This window comes from Tasmannia lanceolata, unplaced genomic scaffold (genome assembly GCF_043159265.1).
Source record: "Tasmannia lanceolata isolate RefF3 unplaced genomic scaffold, GAP_Taslan_0.1 ptg000012l, whole genome shotgun sequence".
NCBI lineage: Eukaryota > Viridiplantae > Streptophyta > Magnoliopsida > Canellales > Winteraceae > Tasmannia > Tasmannia lanceolata.
The window spans coordinates 15,841,723-15,862,214 of NW_027518689.1; the positions used below are offsets into that span (position 1 = coordinate 15,841,723).

Consider the following 20,492-nt stretch of genomic DNA (forward strand, 5'->3'; position numbering starts at 1 on the left):
GGGTCCCACACTCCTCAGTACTTTCTTGGACATCTTCGACTTGCGAGTGAACTCTTCAACTTGCTTTGGATCTTGTGACTTTCTCCATTCTTTGAACATCTTCTATGTTGCATGAGAAGGTCACTAATGCTAGTTCAACTCGAAGCTTATACTGGCACTTTGCTAGGCATGCTTGTGAGATCCTTGACTTGAGCTCTTGATTTGAACATCTTCAAAGGTTGATGTCTCCAATGTATGCATAAGCGCTTTTGTTCATTGTGCATGTTGATCCATAAGCCATATGTTGTGTTCTGTTGTGTAGTGGCGATATGACATGTAAAGTTTCTGTCTAAAGCACTGAAATTAACAAGAGGGGGGGTGAATTGATTTTAACACTAAATTAGCCCTTTTGAAAATTAATTATGAAACCTAATTTGAATTTTCTTCTCTTGATTAGATTTTGGTTAGTTCAAATGAGATCAACACAAATAGAAATACCAAACCAAAATTAAGAATGAAAGTGCAAGAATAAGAAAGAACACACCGATATATAGTGGTTCGGGCAAAGCCCTACTCCACTCTTCTTAAGATCGTCCTTAAGGATTTCCACTATTGGAGACCTCCACGATGCCCGGCTACTAGGCGATTACACTTCCAAGGGATATTAAATAAGGATGCCCTTACACCTTTACACTGACTCTCCTTCTTCGCCGAGTTCTAAGCGATGCTCCCTAGGGTATTAAGGTAGGATGCCCTAGCCACCTTTACAAGAAATTGAAGATAAATAGCTTAGCTTCTTCTTGAAAGCTTGATGCTCTTTGAAGTCCCTTGATTGCCCTTCAATAGTGATTGCAAGTGAAAGCTCTAAATCCTAACTCAATATATTTGCAAGTTGCAAGGCAAGTTTGGGGAAAAACAAAATCTTAAGCTTCAAAGGGTTGCAAGTTTGCTTGAATGCTTAAGGGAGTTTTTCAACTGTTCAAGAGAGAGGAAATAATCCTCTTGATGTTGTATATATAGCCTCTTGTCAAAATATGACCGTTTGGGGGTGTTGTTATCAAAAACCAAGTTTTAATTTAAATCCCAACGGCTATATTCTTAGCTTCTGCGAGGTTCTCGGAGTTCCGAGAACCATTCTCGGAGTTCCGAGAGAACGGCCAGAAGAAGAAAATATTCTACTGGACCATTTCTCGGAGTTCCGAGAAAATGGCCAGAAGCTACTAGACCATTTCTCGGAGTTCCGAGAAGCCTAAAATTCAGCAGATTTTTTATTTTTATTGCTTGTTTGATTTTGGGCTTTTGGAACTCAATTTTTATGATAAATTTGGAATGTTTATGAGGGTCCCAAGATGTTGGTCTACCACATAACCATTCACTAAACCATTTCAGTTCTTAAGTGTTTTTAAAAACTCTTTTGAAAACCTTGCCGTGAACTAATAAATCTAGAGAGAAAGGATGTACAATAATACCTATGTAACCTTCAACCTCTCTTTAGTCTTGGTCTTCAATTGATCTTCCATCTTGTGTATGCTTCATTGAGAGATGCGTGAGCTTCACTTAGCTCCTTTGACTCTTGTGCTGGTACGTCTTCAAGCATTACCATGTAGTGTGTTGGTTTCTTCAATGATTAATCATATCTTTAAAACACAACACTTCAATGGCAAATTGATTAGTATTCAATAACACAATCAATTATGTTTAGAATCATCAAAACAAGATAGGAGAGTAGACCCTTGGGCTTACAATCTCCCCATTTTTTATGATGACAAACAAAATTGATTATGAGGTGTGTGTGGAGTGACATAGTAGGCAAGTGAATGCTGGAACTCCCCCTCAATATATGCACATAGATAAATTATAATAATTAAAAGCATATGGTGCATATAGTCAATTGAATAGATAATCAATTTCGATTAAAAGCATATGGTGCATATAGTCAATTGAATAAATAATCAATTTCAAACTTCTCCCCCTTTTGTCATAGACAGAAAGGGTGAACTAAAATGTACAGCAATTTAGGAGTAAATTAAGATTGAGTTAGGTACTCCCCCTAAATCAATGCTTATGGTATAAAAATATTTTAATCAAGTGATACACATATACCTATTCATGATCGAGATGTTGACATAAGTCAAATTGTTAGGTATTTTTAATTAAAGTGAAGGTACCTCTCCAACTTAGAAAACTAAGAAGGCTAAGAGTACCAATTGAGTGATTTTTAAGATTAATATTTGACATCTCATTCATGCAGATACTACCAAACCAAGATGATATATATAAATACTATATAGATAAGCTTGTGAAAGGCACAAAGTATTTATTTGGCAATTTCTTTGACTTGATCCGCACTCCAAATATTTAAGGCACTTCGGATATAACATATTCTATCATCACTAAGGGGTTTTGTAAAGATATCTGCCAATTGATCCTCAGTATTGATATATTTTAAGCAAATATCCCCTTTTTGTGAGTGATCTCTAATGAAGTGGTGCATAATCTCAATATGTTTTGTTCTAGAGTGTTGTTTGGGGTTCTTTGTTAAGCTTATAGCACTAGTAATTTCATATTGGATGAGAATATTTTTCATTTTAATTGCATAGTCCATCAATGTGCTTTTGATCCATAGGACTTGTGCACAGCAAGCTCCAGCTGCCACATATTCTGCTTCTGTTGTGGAGAGAGCTACTGAATTTTGTTTCTTGCTAAACCATGAAACAAGTGATTTACCCAAGAATTGACAAGTCCCACTAATGCTTTTCCTATCCACTCTACATCCAGCAAAGTCTGCATCTGAATATCCAATGAGAGTGAAGGCAGTAGATCTTTCATACCATAGTCCCAGACTTTGGGTTCCTCTTAAGTACTTGAAGATCTTCTTGACTGCCGATAAGTGAGACTCTTTTGGATCCGATTGAAATCGAACACAGAGACAGACAGTAAACATAATGTCTGGTCTGTTGGCTGTCAAATAGAGTAAGCTACCTATCATACCCCTATACATCTTTTGGTCCACAGATTTGCCAAATTCATCATTTTCTAGCTTAGCAGTTGTACTCATGAGAATTCTTGATGTCTTACTGCTATCCATGCCATACTTCTTTAATAACTCCTTCGTATATTTTTCTTGATTTAAAAATATCCCATTTTGGTATTGTTTAATTTGGAGTCCTAAGAAGTAGGTTAACTCACCCATCATGCTCATTTCAAATTCATTTTTCATTAGAGTTGCAAATTTATCACACATTTTTTGATTAGTTGAGCCACAGATGGTGTCATCCACATAAATCTGGACAAGAAGGATATCTTGATTTTCTCTTTTGATAAATAATGTTTTATCCACCTTTCCCATCTCAAATCCTTTTTCCACTAGGAAAGTGCAAAGCCTCTCATACCAAGCTCTAGGAGCTTGCTTTAATCCATATAAAGCTTTATCAAGCCTGAAGACATGATTTGGATATTTGTAGTCCTCAAAACCTAGAGGTTGCTCAACATACACTTCCTCTTGGATATAGCCATTTAGGAAGGCACTTTTGACATCCATTTGATATAGTTTAAATCCTTTATGAGAAGCATATGCCAAGAGTATCCTAATGGCTTCCATACGGGCAACAGGAGCAAATGTCTCATCATAGTCTATTCCCTCCTCCTGATTGTACCCTTGGGCTACAAGCCTAGCTTTATTTCTAGTGATAATTCTATTTTCATCCAATTTGTTTCTATACACCCATCTCGTGCCAATGACTAGATGATCACTAGGTCTAGGCACTAGCCTCCACACCTTGTTCTTTTCGAATTGACTCAACTCTTCTTGCATAGCCATCAACCAATATTCATCCTTTTCGGCTTCCTTGATGGACCTAGTCTCTAATTCGGATAGGAACGCCAAGTTATTACTCACACTACGATAGTATGATCTAGTTCTTAGCGGCGATGTGGCATCACCCAAGATTTGGGATTCAGGATGATCTACCAATATTCTCCTATCCCTAGGTAATGAGTCATCATCTACATTCTCAACTTCCTCACTAGGTAATGTATTACTTGTAGATGTATGAGAAGGAACATTTGTCTTAGGTAAGAGATGTTCAATAGGTTCATCCTCATCATGTGGCATTTCTTGAGGTGTTGGCTCTCTCTCATCAAATGTCACATGCATGGATTCTTCTACAACTAGAGTTCTTCTATTAAATACTCTATATGCCTTGCTATGTGAAGAATGCCCTAAGAATATGCCATCATCCGACTTCTTATCAAATTTGTATAAATTATCTTTAATGTTCAAGATGTAGCATTTACAACCAAACACTCTAAAATAGCTTATATTTGGTTTCAAGTTTTTTCCAAAGCTCATAAGGTGTTTTCTTAGAAATTGGCCTTATATATACCCTATTTATGATATAGCAAGCGGTACTAACCGCCTCCGCCCAAAAGTATCTAGGGAGATCATTTTCATGCAACATAGTTCTAGCCATTTCTTGGAGGGTTCGATTCTTTCTTTCTACAACCCCATTTTGTTGAGGTGTCCTAGGTGCCGAAAAATTGTGTTTGATGCCATGTTCATTACAGTAAGTGTCAAAATGTATATTTTCAAATTCCGTTCCATGGTCACTCCTAATGTAAGATATGGCAATACCTTTTTCATTTTGTATTTGATTACACAATTTTAAGAAATTTTCAGGTTTCATCTTTATGTCTAAAAATATGACCCATGTAAATCGTGAGTAGTCATCCACAACTACAAATACGTACCTCTTTCCACCTAGGCTACTAGTCTTCATTGGTCCAAAAATATCCATATGAAGTAGTTGCAAGGGGTAGGTGGTTGAAATCATATTTTTAGGGGCAAATGAGCTTTTTAATTATTTTCCTAATTGACAAGTTCTACAAATGTGATCTTTCGTGTATTTGAACTTAGGCAATCCTCTAACAATTTCTTTTGAGGAGAGGGTCGAAATGAGATCTATTCCGGCATGACCCAACCTCTTATGCCACAACCAAGAATCTTCACTAATGGCATTAAAACAAGTCACATTTTGGAGTCTAAGATCATCTAGTCCAATAGTGTAAATGTTATTGTCTCTAGAACCTATGAATTTTACTTTTCCATCTATCTTATTTTTAACAATGCATTTGTCGGGGTTGAAGACTACTTCAAAACCATTATCACATAATTGACTAATGCTAATAAGATTATGGGATAAGCCATCAACATAAAGCACATCATGTATGGGAGAGGTAGAGTTACCTATGGTGCCTTCTCCTTTGACTTTTCCTTTCTTGTCATCTCTAAAGGTAACATCTCCACCATCCTTGAGTGATAGGGATGCAAATTGAGTGAGGTCTCTGGTCATGTGTCTAGAGCATCCACTATCAAGGTACCATGTGTTCTTCTTGTTATGGCTTTTAAGGCATACCAACATATGAATAGGCAAATGAGATCCTTTAGGTACCCAAATCTTCATAATCTTGTTATGTTCATTTATCTTCACTTTAGAGTTCAATTTGATTTTATCTTGTTTAGCATGCATGCAAGCAACTTTATAATGGCCTTCTAAACTACAACAAAAACAAGTTTTGGTGCTACTAGAAGAGGCCTTTACAAGTTTGTTCTTATAGTTGGATATTGTAGTATTCTATTTATGTCCAAGTTCACTTTTATCATGTGACATTCTTTGAATGTTAACAAGCCTATCCAATTTCAATGAACTATGTTCAAATTTTTTAAAAAGTTTCTTTAGTTCATTCAAAAGATAGTTTACTATTTTCATGCTTTAGCTTGTTGTTTTCAATGGATAGTTCTTGTCGATTTTCATTTAAAATTTTGATAGATGCATTTAAATCATAAATTTCAACTTTGTATTTTTCATTTTCATCATCTAAAAATTCATGGTCTTTCTTTAACCAACCAAATTCTTTTGTCATGTTAGAGAGAGAATTTTCAAGTGATGCATTTTTATCAAGTTCTATTTCAAGTTCATCATGTGCACTTTGTAATGAATCAAGAACTTCTTTTAAAATAATGATATTATTTAAAGTATTTACCTCTTTATTGTCGTTTGTTGAGGCCATGCAGTAAACATTTTTTGCTAACAAGCAATCTTCTCCATCATTTTGTTCGCCTTCATTTTCAATTTCCTCATCCCATGTGGCGGTCATTCCTTTCTTACCTTCTCTTCTCTTAAAGCGATTATTTGAGGTAGGCTCATTGTTGAGTGGACAATCCGGGCTAATGCGTCCAAGCTTTTTGCATCCATAGCATCAGGGTTGAGACGATCCGTCACTGAGCTCTTCTTTCTTCTTGAATGGAGGATTGGTCCTTCTATTTCTCATGCCTCCCATGTTCCTTTGCAAGAACTTGATCCTTCTTGTTAGGAGGGCAACTTCATCTTCCATGTCTTCCTTTGCATCTTCATTTTCACCTACATTACAAGCAAAAGCAACTCCTTTTCCTTTTTCAATTTTAGTTTCAATTTCGGGTGCTTTTGTTTTGAAAATCATCTCATGGGTTATCAAGGACCCTATTAGTTCATCTAGGTTCAATGTATTAATGTCCTTGGCTTCGGTGATTGCGGAGGTTTTGGATTCCCATGACAAAGGTAGGGATCTAAGGATTTTGGTCACTAAATCTCTATTTGAAAATTGCTTTCCAAGTCCCCTTAATCCATTTACAAGGTTCGTGAATCTAGTGTACATGTCGGCAATAGTTTCATCGGGTGTCATTTTAAAGAGTTCATATTGCCTAAATAAGTGATTTATTTTAGATTCTTTGACTTGGTTGGTTCCCTCATGGGTGACTTCTAAGGTGTCTCAAATTTTCTTAGCCGAATTCAAATTTGACACTCTATTGAATTCTCCGGGAGACAAAGCACAAATTAGGGAATTCATGGCTTTGGCGTTGTAGTTTAAGGCTTGTAGTTCGGCTTCGGTCCAATCATTTAGATTTCTTGTGGGTAATATATATTCATTATTAATGGCTTTCCACATTCGGTAATCTTGGGTTAAAAAGATTTTCATTTTGGTTTTCCAAAATTCATAGTTTGTTCCATCAAAGTAGGGTGGCCTAGTATTTGAGTAACCTTCATGGTGTTGAGGGTAGTTTGCCATTTTTAGAATCTTTACTCTAGACCGGTTAGGGTTTTAAAATAAATTAGAGACGAGGCTCTGATACCAATTGAAATTAACAAGAGGGGGGTTAATTGATATTAACACTAAATTAGCCCTTTTGAAAATTAATTATGAAACCTAATTTGAATTTTCTTCTCTTGATTAGATTTTGGTTAGTTCAAATGAGATCAACACAAATAGAAATACCAAACCAAAATTAAGAATGAAAGTGCAAGAATAAGAAAGAACACACCGATATATAGTGGTTCGGGCAAAGCCCTACTCCACTCTTCTTAAGATCGTCCTTAAGGATTTCCACTATTGGAGACCTCCACGATGCCCGGCTACTAGGGGATTACACTTCCAAAGGATATTAAATAAGGATGCCCTTACACCTTTACACTGACTCTCCTTCTTCGCCGAGTTCTAAGCGATGCTCCCTAGGGTATTAAGGTAGGATGCCATAGCCACCTTTACAAGAAATTGAAGATAAATAGCTTAGCTTCTTCTTGAAAGCTTGATGCTCTTTGAAGTCCATTGATTGCTCTTCAATAGTGATTGCAAGTGAAAGCTCTAAATCCTAACTCAATAGATTTGCAAATTGCAAGGCAAGTTTGGGGAAAAACAAAATCTTAAGCTTCAAAGGGTTGCAAGTTTGCTTGAATGCTTAATGGAGTTTTTCAAATGTTCAAGAGAGAGGAAATAATCCTCTTGATGTTGTATATATAGCCTCTTGTCAAAATATGACCGTTTGGGTGTGTTGTTATCAAAAACCAACTTTTAATTTAAATCCCAACGGCTATATTCTTAGCTTCTGCGAGGTTCTCGGAGTTCCGAGAGAACGGCCAGAAGAAGAAAATATTCTACTGGACCATTTCTCGGAGTTCCGAGAAAATGGCCAGAAGCTACTGGACCATTTCTCGGAGTTTCGAGAAGCCTAAAATTCAGCAGATTTTTTATTTTTATTGCTTGTTTGATTTTGGGCTTTTGGAACTCAATTTTTATGATATTTTTGGAATGTTTATGAGGGTCCCAACATGTTGGTCCACCACATAACCATTCACTAAACCATTTCAGTTCTTAAGTGTTGTTGAAAACTCTTTTGAAAACCTTGCCTTGAACTAATAAATCTAAAGAGAAAGGATGTACAATAATACCTATGTAACCTTCAATCTCTCTTTAGTCTTGGTCTTCAATTGATCTTCCATCTTGTGTATGCTTGCTTGAGAGATGATGTGAGCTTCACTTAGCTCCTTTGACTCTTGTGTTGGTACGTCTTCAAGCATGACCATGTAGTGTGTTGGTTTCTTCAATGATCAATCCTATCTTTAAAACACAGCACTTCAATGGCAAATTGATTAGTATTCAATAACACAATCAATTATGTTTAGAATCATCAAAATAAGATAGGAGAGTAGACCCTTGGGCTTACAAGCACAACACTACAAAACAACACATTAGTATATAAAGACTAATCAATTTGGATTTGCTAGCATCAAAATAAGAAGGTAAAGGTGAAGAGTTGAACCCATGGGAACCCTTAGGCTAACAGAAAAGTTCAGAGAGCAAAAACCTTTGTAAAATTGCCAGCTTATTTTTACTCATGAAAAAAATAACTTGAACCAACCTTGTTCAATTCTAATTTAGAGGGATCTTAAATTTAGGGTAATGATAAATGCTCCTGATGGGGTGTAAAAAGACCAGCCTATCAGTTGCCGACACGTGTCTCGGGGAGGGCCCGCCACAGACACCACAGACCAGCCTATTAGCTGTCGACACGTGTCTCGAAGGGGCCCACCGCAGACCCCGCGTCAACCGGGGTAGTTTGGTAATTACAGCAGAGTAGGTGAGCTTGAACCTATAGCTGGTCGGCACCTGTCTTGGAGCATTAACTCCCCCAACTACCCCATTTTTCCTCTATAAAAGGGCTCCTAAAGCTCATAAACAGGGTAATAACTTCTCACCCACCACTCTTAAACTCGCTCTGCACTCCTGCTCATACTGACTTGAGTGTCGAAGGGCCTGTCCGGAGTAACACTCCGGGTTGGTCATTCTGACCTCGTTTGCTTCTGTGCAGAACACAGTTCCGCCGGACACACTTCCTTCACTTCGGCTCCTCGGGCCCTCCAGCTCGGCTCTTACGTCACTGTCATATTTGTTAACCGATTTTAGGCCTAACAGATTGGCGCCATCCATGGGACCCCGAACTAAAGGCTGTTCCAATCACTTTACAAAAATGACAGGGCGCAGGAGTGCGCGGGTGCCAACCGCGCGGACTACCCGAGCCATGCTGTCCCGTGGGACCCGGAGTGAGCTAATCGCCTCGCTGGTGGTGGCAGCTTCTGCTACGGCCGAACAGAGCCAAACTCGTTCGGAACACCTCAACCCCATGCCCACTCCGGAGCAAGTCCAAGCTCTCTTTCAGCAAATGACAACTCTCGTTGGTCAGTACTAGCAGCTACTCCAGGCACCTCCCCAACCTCCTCCGGAACCTCCATGACCTATCCAAGAAAGGCCAGATATCCACAGGGGAGAGTCACTGCGCCACGGTGAGGACCGGACTCATCACTCCACCAGACAAGTCCGTCACCCCGCAGCCAGGCATGCACTGACGGAGCCTCACCGCCGTCGGAGGTCCCGGTTTCGCTCTGCCCAAAGGCGCCAAGCTCACAAAGAGCGCGCACCACAAGCCAAATCCCGATCCCATCATTGGAGTCCGGAAAGCCACTCCGGCTCCGCGACCAGCAGATCGGTGGAAAGAAACAGGTCACCAGACCGTAGAGCTGACCCGATGCTGCAGAGAATAGAGGAGATGGATCACAGGATAGAAGAACTGGCTAAGGACCAAAGCCAGCCCGTTTCTAGGGCGTTCTCAAGCAGAACGCCATTCACCGATGACGTCATGGGTGCCCCAGCACCCAGAGGATTTAAAATGCCAACTGTCCCGCAGTATGATGGGACCACCGACCCAGTGGACCACCTAGAGATGTTCAGGACGATGATGCTCCTCCACGGTGCGTCGGACGGCTTCCTCTGCCGAGCATTCCCAACGACCTTGACCGGTGCGGCAAGGGACTGGTACTCAAGGATCAGGCCGAACTCCATCAGCAACTTCGACGACTTCGGGGAAGATCTAGTCCGCCACTTCATGAGCAGTCGCAGGCCAAGGAAAACCACAGCATCCCTGATGGCCTTGCGGCAGGAGGATAATGAACCTCTCAAAGCCTTCGTCAGCCGCTTCAACAGGGAGGCACTCCAAGTGCCAAATCTAGACCCCTCAGCCGCTACAAACGCACTTCTCGCAGGTGCTAGATCTAATGATTTCCGCCGAGCAGTGGCCCGTCGAAATCCTCACTCCCTAGCGGATCTAATGGCCGGGGCGGAGGAGTATATATCAGTAGAGGAGACCCTGGCTGCCCTGGACTCGAATCGGAGGAGAACCTCTGAAAATAAGAACCCTGCTAAACAGCGTAGGGATGACAAGGCCGTCAGAAGAGAAAAATCCCCCCAGAGGAGGGAGGAGAACTTCACCCCTCTCAACACTTCCCGAAGAAATATCCTGGCCGCTATCAGCGGAGAAGAGTTCGTAAAGTGGCCAACCCCGATGATCTCCAAAGGAAACAGGAGAGACAAGTCGAAGTACTGTCGTTTCCACAGGAATCACGGCCACGACACGGATGAATGCTGGCAGCTGAAGGAGGAAATAGAACAGTTGATTAGTAGGGGCTATTTGAAAAAATACGTCCGAAGCGACGCCCGCCGAAGTGAGCACAAGGAGAAAGGTCCCCAGGGCCGGAGCCCTCGGCGGTCACAACCGCCCCCCGCCCAGGGTCAATCTCCTCCGCCGCCCAGTCCACAACTAGAGGCACACCGCTCCCAACCAAGGGGAGTCATTGGCACAATTATGGGTGGCCCGGCAGCTGGGGGCACCTCGTCCGCTGCTCGAAAAGCATACGCACGCCGAGTCAATGCCGTGCACACATGCAACAAGAAGGCGAAGACGGAGAATGAGATCTCCTTCTCGGATGCGGACCTTGACAACCTGATATTACCACATGACGAGGCCCTGGTTCTCACCATGCTCGTCGCAAACTAGGAGCTGAAGAAAATCCTGGTAGACAATGGGAGCTCAGCCAACATTTTGTACTATCACGCCTTCGAAAGAATGATGATAGGTGACGACCGCTTAAGGCCGGCGAATTCAGATCTTTTCGGCTTCTCTGGAGAGGTCGTCAAGGTAGAGGGACAAATCGAACTTCCTGCCTCGTCGGAGAGCCACCCTGCCAAGCTTTCGCCATGGTCAACTTCCTAGTAGTAAGGGCCACTTCAGTCTATAATGCAATTTTAGGACGGCCTGGCCAGAATCTGATCCGCGCCGTCGCGTCAGCTTATCACCAGAAGATGAGTTTATTACGCCAAACGGCATTGGGGAAGTCAGAGGGGACCAGTCGCAATCTAGGGAGTGTTATGCGATGGCTCTAAAGGGCAAAAATGCGGTGGAGTCGTTGCCAATTGAGTTACTCGACCTTAGGGATGAAGCCCAGGGAACTCGGCCAGCCGAGGACCTCATCTCCATCCCCTTGTGCAAAAATGATGATGAAAAAGTAGTTCAGATCGGCTCCTCTTTGGGCGACGACACTCGACACAGCCTCACCCAATTCCTTCAGGAGAACACAAATGTCTTTGCATGGGCCCCTGCGGACATGCCCGGTATAGACCCAGAGGTCAGTACGCACAGACTCGATGTTAACCCAACCTGCAGACCGGTGAAGCAGAAAAGAAGACACTTCGCCCCCGAGAGGCGGCAGGCGATCAAAGAAGAAGTGGAGAGGCTCCTGAGGGCTAACTTCATTTGAGAAATCCAATACCCGGACTGGTTGGCAAACGTAGTCCTGGTGAAAAAGGCAAGTGGGAAATGGAGAACCTGTGTTGACTTCACTGATCTGAATAAAGCCTGTCCCAAAGACAGCTACCCGCTCCCAAAGATCGATCAGCTCATCGACGCAACTGCAGGTCACGAGTTGTTGAGCTTCATGGACGCCTTCTCCGGATATAACCAGATCAGAATGTATGAGTTAGATATACCGAAGACTTCCTTTGTAACAGACCAGGGGACCTACTGCTACTGTGTCATGCCCTTCGGCCTGAAAAACGCTGGAGCCACATATCAGAGGCTTGTAAACAAGCTCTTCCGGAATCAGATCGGCCGCAACATGGAAGTCTATGTCGATGACATGCTGGTCAAAAGCCGAAGCACGCGAGATCACGTATCCGACTTGAAAGAAACATTTTAAGTCCTGAGAGACCATAAGATGAAGCTCAATCCCACCAAGTGCACCTTCGGCGTCAGCTCGGGAAAGTTCCTAGGGTTTATGGTTAGCCAAAGAGGGATAGAGGCCAATCCAGAAAAAATCAAGGCCGTAGTGGAGCTCACTCCGCCAAAAACCATCAGAGAAGTGCAGCGACTGACGGGGATGGTAGCAGCGCTGGGGCGCTTCATCTCAAAATCTGTAGAGAGGTGCCTCCCCTTCTTCAACGCAGTCAAAGGTCTCAAGACCGCGCCCTGGACAGAGGAATGCCAGGCAGCCTTCGAGGAGTTAAAACAATACTTATCCTCTCCACCGCTACTGACGAAGCCGAAGCCTGGTGAAGAGCTACTCTTGTATCTGTCCGTAAGCCCCCTGGCTCTGGCAGCAGTCTTAGTTCGCGAAGAGCATAGCCGGCAAAAACCAGTCTACTATGTTAGCAAAATCCTGCACGATGAGGAAGTCAGGTACCAGCGGGTCGAGAAGTTGGCCTACGCCCTGGTTATGGCAGCCATGAAGTTGAGACCGTATTTTCAAGCTCACACGATAAAGGTCCTGACTGACCAGCCTCTCAGGCAAGTTCTCCATAAGCCAGACACCTCAGGACGACTCGTAAAATGGGCCGTGGAACTGAGTGAGTTCGACATCCGATACATGCCGAGGCCCGTAATCAAGGCTCATGTACTAGCAGATTTTGTGGCTGAATGCACCATCCCCCAGCAGATCACCGAGCCTGAAGGCGCCCAAGCCCCGGCGGTGGAAAAGGCAATTGCAGTTGAGGAGCTAACAGAAGATGGGGCTGGAACAGAAATCATCCCCGTACCACCAGCGGAGCAGGGTCCTTCAACCGCCGAACCGCTCTGGGAAGTGCACGTGGACGGATCTTCGAACAAAGTTGGTTGCAGAGCCGGTCTGATTCTAACCGGGCCGGACAGCTTCACTCTAGACTACGCCTTGAGGTTCGGATTCCGCGCATCTAACAATGAGGCTGAATATGAAGCCCTCCTCGCCGGAATGAATCTTGCAGTCCAAACTGGCGCCCAAAGATTGAAAGCCTACTGTGATTTCCAGTTGGTTGCAAACCAGATTCAAGGAATATACGAAGCCCGCGACAAGCGTATGATCAAATACCTCTCCCACGTCCGGCAGTTATCCACCAAGTTCAAAAGTTTTGAGGTCGTCAGAATCCCCAGAACTGGAAACACGAAAGCAGATGTGCTGTCTAAGCTAGCTGCATCCGGGTATACGACTCTCGGAAACATATGTATGGAGTTTCTACAGAAATCCAGTATCGAAAGAAAGGCCGCTGAAGTCATGCAGATGGAGCACGAGTCCTGCTGGATGGACGAGATCATCGACTACCTGCATAGTGGGAAACTGCCCGAGGCCAAGAAAGAAGCCCGCAAAGTGACGCAAAGAGCAGCCCAGTTTTCACTCGACGGTGAGAACTTGTATAAAAGGTCCTACACCCTCCCATACTTGAAGTGTCTCCTGCCCAGCGATGCCGCGTACGCCCTGCAAGAGACTCATGAAGGTATTTGTGGGGAACATCTGGGGGCCAAGGCCCTGGCGATCAAAGTTTTGCTGAGAGGTCTGTACTGGCCGACATTGAGACAAGACGCACTGACCCTGGTCAAGAAGTGTGAGAGATGCCAGAAATTTTCCCCCACCATTCATCAGCCCGCTGTATCTATGGCTCCAATCATCAGCCCATTACCCTTCGCGATTTGGGGGATGGACATCTTGGGCCCCTTCCCACCGGCCTCCAGAAGGCGCACCTTCGTAGTAGTGGCCATTGATTATTTTAGCAAGTGGGTGGAGGCTGAACCTCTAGCCCAGATCACCGAGCAGAACGTGCAGAACTTCTTTTGGAAGTCAGTGGTCTTCAAATTCGGGATCCCTCGTGTCTTGATAACAGATAACGGTAAACAGTTCGACTGCCGGAACTTTCGGAAGTTTTGCTCCGACTTGAAAATTGAGCAGAGGTTCACCTCAGTGGCGTACCCACAGACCAATGGACAGACGGAAGTGACGAACCGAATCTTGCTGCAAGGGATAAAGAAAAGGCTGGACGAGAAAGCGGGCCAATGGGCAGATGAGCTTTATCACGTCCTATGGGCGTATCGCACCACCCCGCGCGCACCAACGGGTGAATCACCATTCAATTTGTCCTTTGGAACAGAGGCAGTAATACCGGTTGATGTAGGCACCCCGTCCCCCAGAGTCACCAACTTCAATGAACAGCTCAATGGTGACGGGCTCCGCGCAAATCTCGACTTATTGGAGGAAGCTAGAGAAGAATCCCGAATAAGAGTCGCCGCCTACAAGCAGAAAGTGTCCCGCTATCATGACTCCAGAATACGCCCCAGAGAATTCCGAGTCGGGGATCTGGTCTTAAGGAAAGCTGCTATCTCCCAACCCAAGAAGGTCGGAAAACTCTCCCCAACCTGGGAGGGGCCCTACCGAGTAAAAGAGGTGGTTCGTCCGGGGAGTTATAAACTGGAAACGCTCGGGGAACAGCTACTACCCCATGCCTGGAACTCAAAGAACCTTCGCAAATACCACCAGTAGCGAGCTACGCGGCGCAAAAATGACTTTGTAAATATATACTGAATGTGAATGAAAGAAGCTCTTTTGCAAATCCCTTCGTATTCATCAAATTGGAAACCCAGTTCACTAAAACTAGGGTACTTGACTCTTGGTTCGCCACGGTTCGTCTCCACAAAAACCGGGAGCCCACTCCTGGTCCGGAACCAGCCCAGATGCAAAAACCAAAGCTCCTTGGAAACTCAGTTCACTAAAACTAGGGTACTTGATGCTTGGTTCGCCACGGCTCGTCTCCGCAAAGACCGGGAGCCCACTCCTGGTTCGGAACCAGCCCGGATGCAAAAACCAAAGCTCCTTGGAAACCCAGTTCAATAAAACTAGGGTACTTGACGCTGGGTTCGCCACGGCTCGTCTCCGCAAAGACCGGGAGCCCACTCCTGGTCCGGAACCAGCCCGGATGCAAAAACCAAAGCTCCTTGGAAACCCAGTTCACTAAAACTAGAGTACTTGACGCTTGGTTCGCCACGGCTCGTCTCCGCAAAGACCGAGAGCCCACTCCTGGTCCGGAACCAGCCCGGATGCAAAAACCAAAGCTCCTTGGAAACCGAGTTCACTAAAACTAGGGTACTTGACGCCTGGTTCGCCGCGGCTCGTCTCCGTAAAGACCGGGAGCCCACTCCTGGTCCGGAGCCAGTCCGGATTGTGAAACCAAAGCTCCTTAGAAGCCCGGTCCGCTAGGATCAACCTAAAGCCAGGGCGCCTGTCTGGAGCAATATCAACACAGTATACGGCCAAACGGTATAAAACAGAGACAGACATGCGAAGAGGAGGTAGACAATAAATGTTTACTTTCCATTCGTGAGTTAAGGCCTCGAAGGACCATTACAAGATTAATGCCTCAAAAGGCTGTTACAAAAAGTTGGGCCTCCAAGGGGCCATTACAAAAAGAAATCGCTCAAAATAGAAGGAAGAAGGGGAGATCAAAGCGCCTCCTTGCTACCCTCCGGCGCTCAATCATTCTCCGGGACCACGGGTGCTTCCGTGGTGGCCAGCTCGTCACCCCCAATTGTCGGTGGATCAGGAAGAACCATTCCGGTCAAAACCACCGCCGGATTGGATTCCTTAACCTGCCCAAGGCAGTCAAAGAACCCGATCTTGTAGGCCTCACTAGACAAAGTAAGGAGTTTGTCTTCCTTTGCCTGAACGGCTGCATCCTGCCTCTCTCGGGCTCTCTCTCTCTCAGCATTGAGGGCCTTTGCTGCCTTCTCCTACTGAGCGGCCAACTGAGCGGCAAAATCCTCCTTGAGCCGCTTGTTTTCCGCGGCTGTCTTCTCAGCGGACTTCTTCAGCTCTTTCACCTCCAGTGTCAATCTCCCGTTCGCCTCCTCGGACTTTGTTATAGCATCAGAAAATTTCCGGCTCTTTTCCCGGAGGTCGTTATAGTACAGCAAAATCTGCAGACCGAACAGCGTTAACACAGGAAAGCGAGGCAAGAGCTGAAGAATAAACAAAACTCGAGTATATCTCACCTGGTAAGCGGACGAAAAGATGGCCTCATCGGCCATAGCCGGTGGTTCGTTAAGGACCTGGAGTTTGTCATTGCTAAGGAGGACTTTGCTGAGAAGCTCCTTAGCTACCCGGCTCTCACCAAGGCCGGTGTCATTCTTTTGAACGGCCCAATTGAGCCGAAAGACGTTGTCTCCGGACCTCGCCGGGGGAGGCAGGGTCCCAGCTGATGTCCCTGCCGACTTCGAGGACACCGAGCCCCGGCCATAGGCGCCCACCACTTTCACTGTACTTTTTGCTTTGGGAGGCAGCGGCATGTCCTGGGTTGGGGCCGGGCTCGCTGTCTCGGGGGCTTTTCTTTTTTGGCCCTGCTGGACTTTCCCAAAGGCCCCCTTCCTCATTTTATCCACCAAGGACTGTTGCTGCATCTCTGAAAGATGATAGACAAACAAAACCAATCAGAATAAAGGACAGGAGGAAAAATAAGTTTTGCACAACACTAGCAACGTACGTGCCCGGGTCGCAGTACTAAGGCGCAACCCAACCAGAACCTCTTCCCCTTGGAAGTCCGAACAATCGGTAGGTCCCTCACGGTCCAGCAGCTCCCGAAGTAAAGCAAACGTCCTCGCATCATCACCCTCAAGAAACGGCTTGCAACTCATCGCGACTGTATCCGGGGCACCCCATTCCAAAGGAACCGGCCAGGGCTTGCTGGACTCCCTGTCCTCGACATAAAAGAACTTGTTTCTCCACAAGTGTATCGAGGAAGGAATGCCAGTGATCATTTTCACCTCGGGGCGTTGGCTAATGTAAATCCAACCCCCGCCCTTGTGCCTCTTCAGTTGCGCACACGCGCGGAATAACGGCACTGACAAGTTCCTCTGAACCTAGCCCTGGACGAGGTACACAAACCCAGTCAGTAACCTCCATGAGTTCGGGGCAACCTGAGCTGGGGCTAGCCCGTAGTGTCGAAGCACCGAGGCGAAGAACGGGTGCATAGGAAACCTGAGTCCGGTCCTCAGCGACTCATCGTATATGCAAACATCAGAGCTTTCATTACAAGCCCTATCTCCCTCTGGCGCCTCCCTCAGCCCAAACCTGGATGGAATGCAGTATTTATCCCTAATCACCGCCATCGTGGACTCACCCAGGTAATTCTCCTCGTTGAGAGCCTGTATGTTGTATTTAGGATTGGCATCCATCCGGGCCCTCGCCACGACCTCAACGACCCGGCCAGGGAGAAACGTTGTGGACGCCTCGCCGGCGTCACTACCAACACTCCCCTCCGCTGGGACACAACTATCCGTCGGAAGCGGAATGGTGTTCAAGTCCAATATCACTTCGTCATCCACCACTTCCTCATCGCTACCTATGATATCTACACTGACATCTGGACTTGCCATTTTCGGGGCGGGTGACCAGGTCGGCCTATCCTGGGTCCTAATCGACGATCTAGACTCTGGACTACTAGAAGACGACTCCCCCGAACTGGACTCGGAACTAGAGCTACTACTTGACATGAAAGCAGGAAAAGAAACAAATGAGACGCGCTCAAGAAAATTACTGGTCAGAACTGAAATCCCACGGTACCGAACTGAAGGCTCCCGAATCCACCGCCGTTCACAACCACAAACTATACGAGCCGAACTGGCCTTAGCCGAACTAGCAGAGCTAAAGACAAAGAAAAGAAGGAGGAGGAGAAGTAAAAAGTAAAAAAAAAAAGTGAAGGGTGAAAACCCCCTTCTTATAGGTTTATCTAAGGCGGTGTGCATTAAATGAAGGGCACGCATTTCGAGGGCGTTTGACGATGCCGCGTGTCTTTCACTGATGACGATGCCACGTGTCTTTCACTGTGGAGGATAACTCTCAAAACAGATTTGAGTCCGGCGACAAAAAGCAGTCTGGCCCAAGCCGGACTGATATGACGCGTCTCGCTACGCGACAAAAAGCAGTTCGGCCCAAGCCGGACTGGATATGACGCGTCTCGCTACACGACAAAAAGCAATCTGGCCCAAGCCGAACTGGATATGACGCGTCTTGCTACGCGACAAAAAGCAGTCCGGCCCAAGCCGGACTGGATATGATGCGTAGCAAGACGACAAAAAGCAGTCCGGAGCCGGACTGGATATGTCGCGTCTCGCTAAACGACAAAAAGCAGTCCGGCCCAAGCCGGACTAGATATGACGTGTCTCGCTTAACGACAAAAAGCAGTCCGGCCCAAGCCGTACTGGATATGACGCGTCTCGCTAAACCACAAAAAACAGTCCGGCCCAAGCCGGACTAACAATTTCCAGACTGATAATTTCCGGACTGCTCCAATCTCCGGACTGATGATTTCCGGACTGCTCCGATCTCCGGACTGGTAATTTTCAGACTGCTCCAATTTCCGGACCGATAATTTCCGGACTGCTCCAATCTCCGGACTGGTAATTTCCGGACTGCTCCAATTTTCGAACTGGTAATTTCCGGACTGCTCCAATTTTCGAACTGATAATTTCCGGACTACTCCAATTTCCGGACTGGTAATTTCCGGACTGCTCCAGCCTCCGGACTGCTCCAGCCTCCGGACTGATAGTTTCCGGACCACCACCAATCAGAGATGTACTCACCACATTTCCCCAAGTCATCATAATAACTTGGAGAACTGGGGGGCAACTGATGGGGTGTAAAAAGACCAGCCTATCAGCTGCCGACACGTGTCTCGGGGAGGGCCCGCCACAGACACCACAGACCAGCCTATTAGCTGTCGACACGTGTCTCGAAGGGGCCCACCACAGACCCCGCGTCAGCCGGGGTAGTTTGGTAATTACAGCAGAGTAGGTGAGCTTGAACCTATAGCTGGTCGACACTTGTCTTGGAGCATTAATTCCCCCAACTACCCCATTTTTCCTCTATAAAAGGGCTCCTAAAGCTCATAAATAGGGTAATAACTTCTCACCCACCACTCTTAAACTCGCTCTGCACTCCTGCTCATACTGACTTGAGTGTCGAAGGGCCTGTCCGGAGTAACACTCCGGGTTGGTCATTCTGACCTCGTTTGCTTCTGTGCAGAACACAGTTCCGCAGGACACGCTTCCTTCACTTCGGCTCCTCGAGCCTTCCAGCTCGGCTCTTACGTCATTGTCATATCTGTTAACCGATTTTAGGCCTAACAGATCCCATTTTCATTACTTGGGACACCCAGCTAGAGTGTATCTATGACCGCAAATGTGCTAATGTACCTCACATTTGAAGGAATGAATTGACCTGAGTGCCACGTACAATACAGCTGGGTGTCCCAAGTGATGAAAAGAGGCACATTTATCATTTCCCTTAATTTATGATGATATATTATTTCCCTCTAAATTATAAAAAGAAAAAAAATCCAGAAAAAAATATTACATCAGAAATGTTTTTCTTGCAATCCAAACCGGGACTACCATCCTCCTAATTTTAACAATTCTAATTTTAACTATTTCTGTGGGTATTTCGGTCATTGGATGAATAGTTGAGTTAGGCAACAGTAAGGACTATATAACTATGTAACTACAAGAGGTATGATAGAAACGCACGGCCTCTGGGTGGCTGACACGGGGATGTGCCTGCATTTTCATTTTCTAAGAAATATACAAAAGGAGACCGGGTATCCAAAAAGGGTTGGCCGTTCCATAACAATATGGACACGTATCTTGAGCTGGATGGTTTCACCGACCTAGCAAGGTGGACCAAATGAGTGCGTGGAGCGGTGGAGGGCGTTTCCATTGATCTCAAAAAAAAATAAAAAAAACGGCCCGTCAAAATTGATTATCTGGTCTGAATTAAAAGGCGTTACGGAAAGGTATTATGTGTGTTTCCCCTTCTTTGGGTTTGACCATCTTGTTCCACGGCCGGCATTTGCTCCGATATTTTATCCTGCTAAGCACACTCGCCCCCAATTGTTGTGCACGGTGATAACAAATCTCGGAAAGGGAGGTGATATAGTAGCCCCTTTTTTCTTACCAGGACCAGCTCCATTTATGACTATTTTACACTATAAGAGGGTGGCTCGCGAAAGAAAAAGGGGGGATTACA

The 20,492-nt window shown here is 45.3% G+C and overlaps 1 protein-coding gene across 2 annotated transcripts in view; it reads right to left on the reverse strand.

Annotated features, from left to right (window-relative positions):
• The window catches only part of LOC143887649 (uncharacterized), a 49,036-nt gene that overhangs the window by 24,393 nt on the left and 4,151 nt on the right, over positions 1-20,492 (reverse strand). Inside the window, exon 2 of one of the 2 annotated variants that reach the window (XR_013254324.1) lies at positions 8,267-8,409. The exons of the other annotated variant lie outside the window; for it this stretch is intronic. The gene's annotated coding sequence lies outside the window, so the exon portion shown is untranslated. Of the gene's footprint in view, positions 1-8,266; positions 8,410-20,492 lie in introns of those variants that run through there. 2 annotated transcript variants of the gene reach the window in all.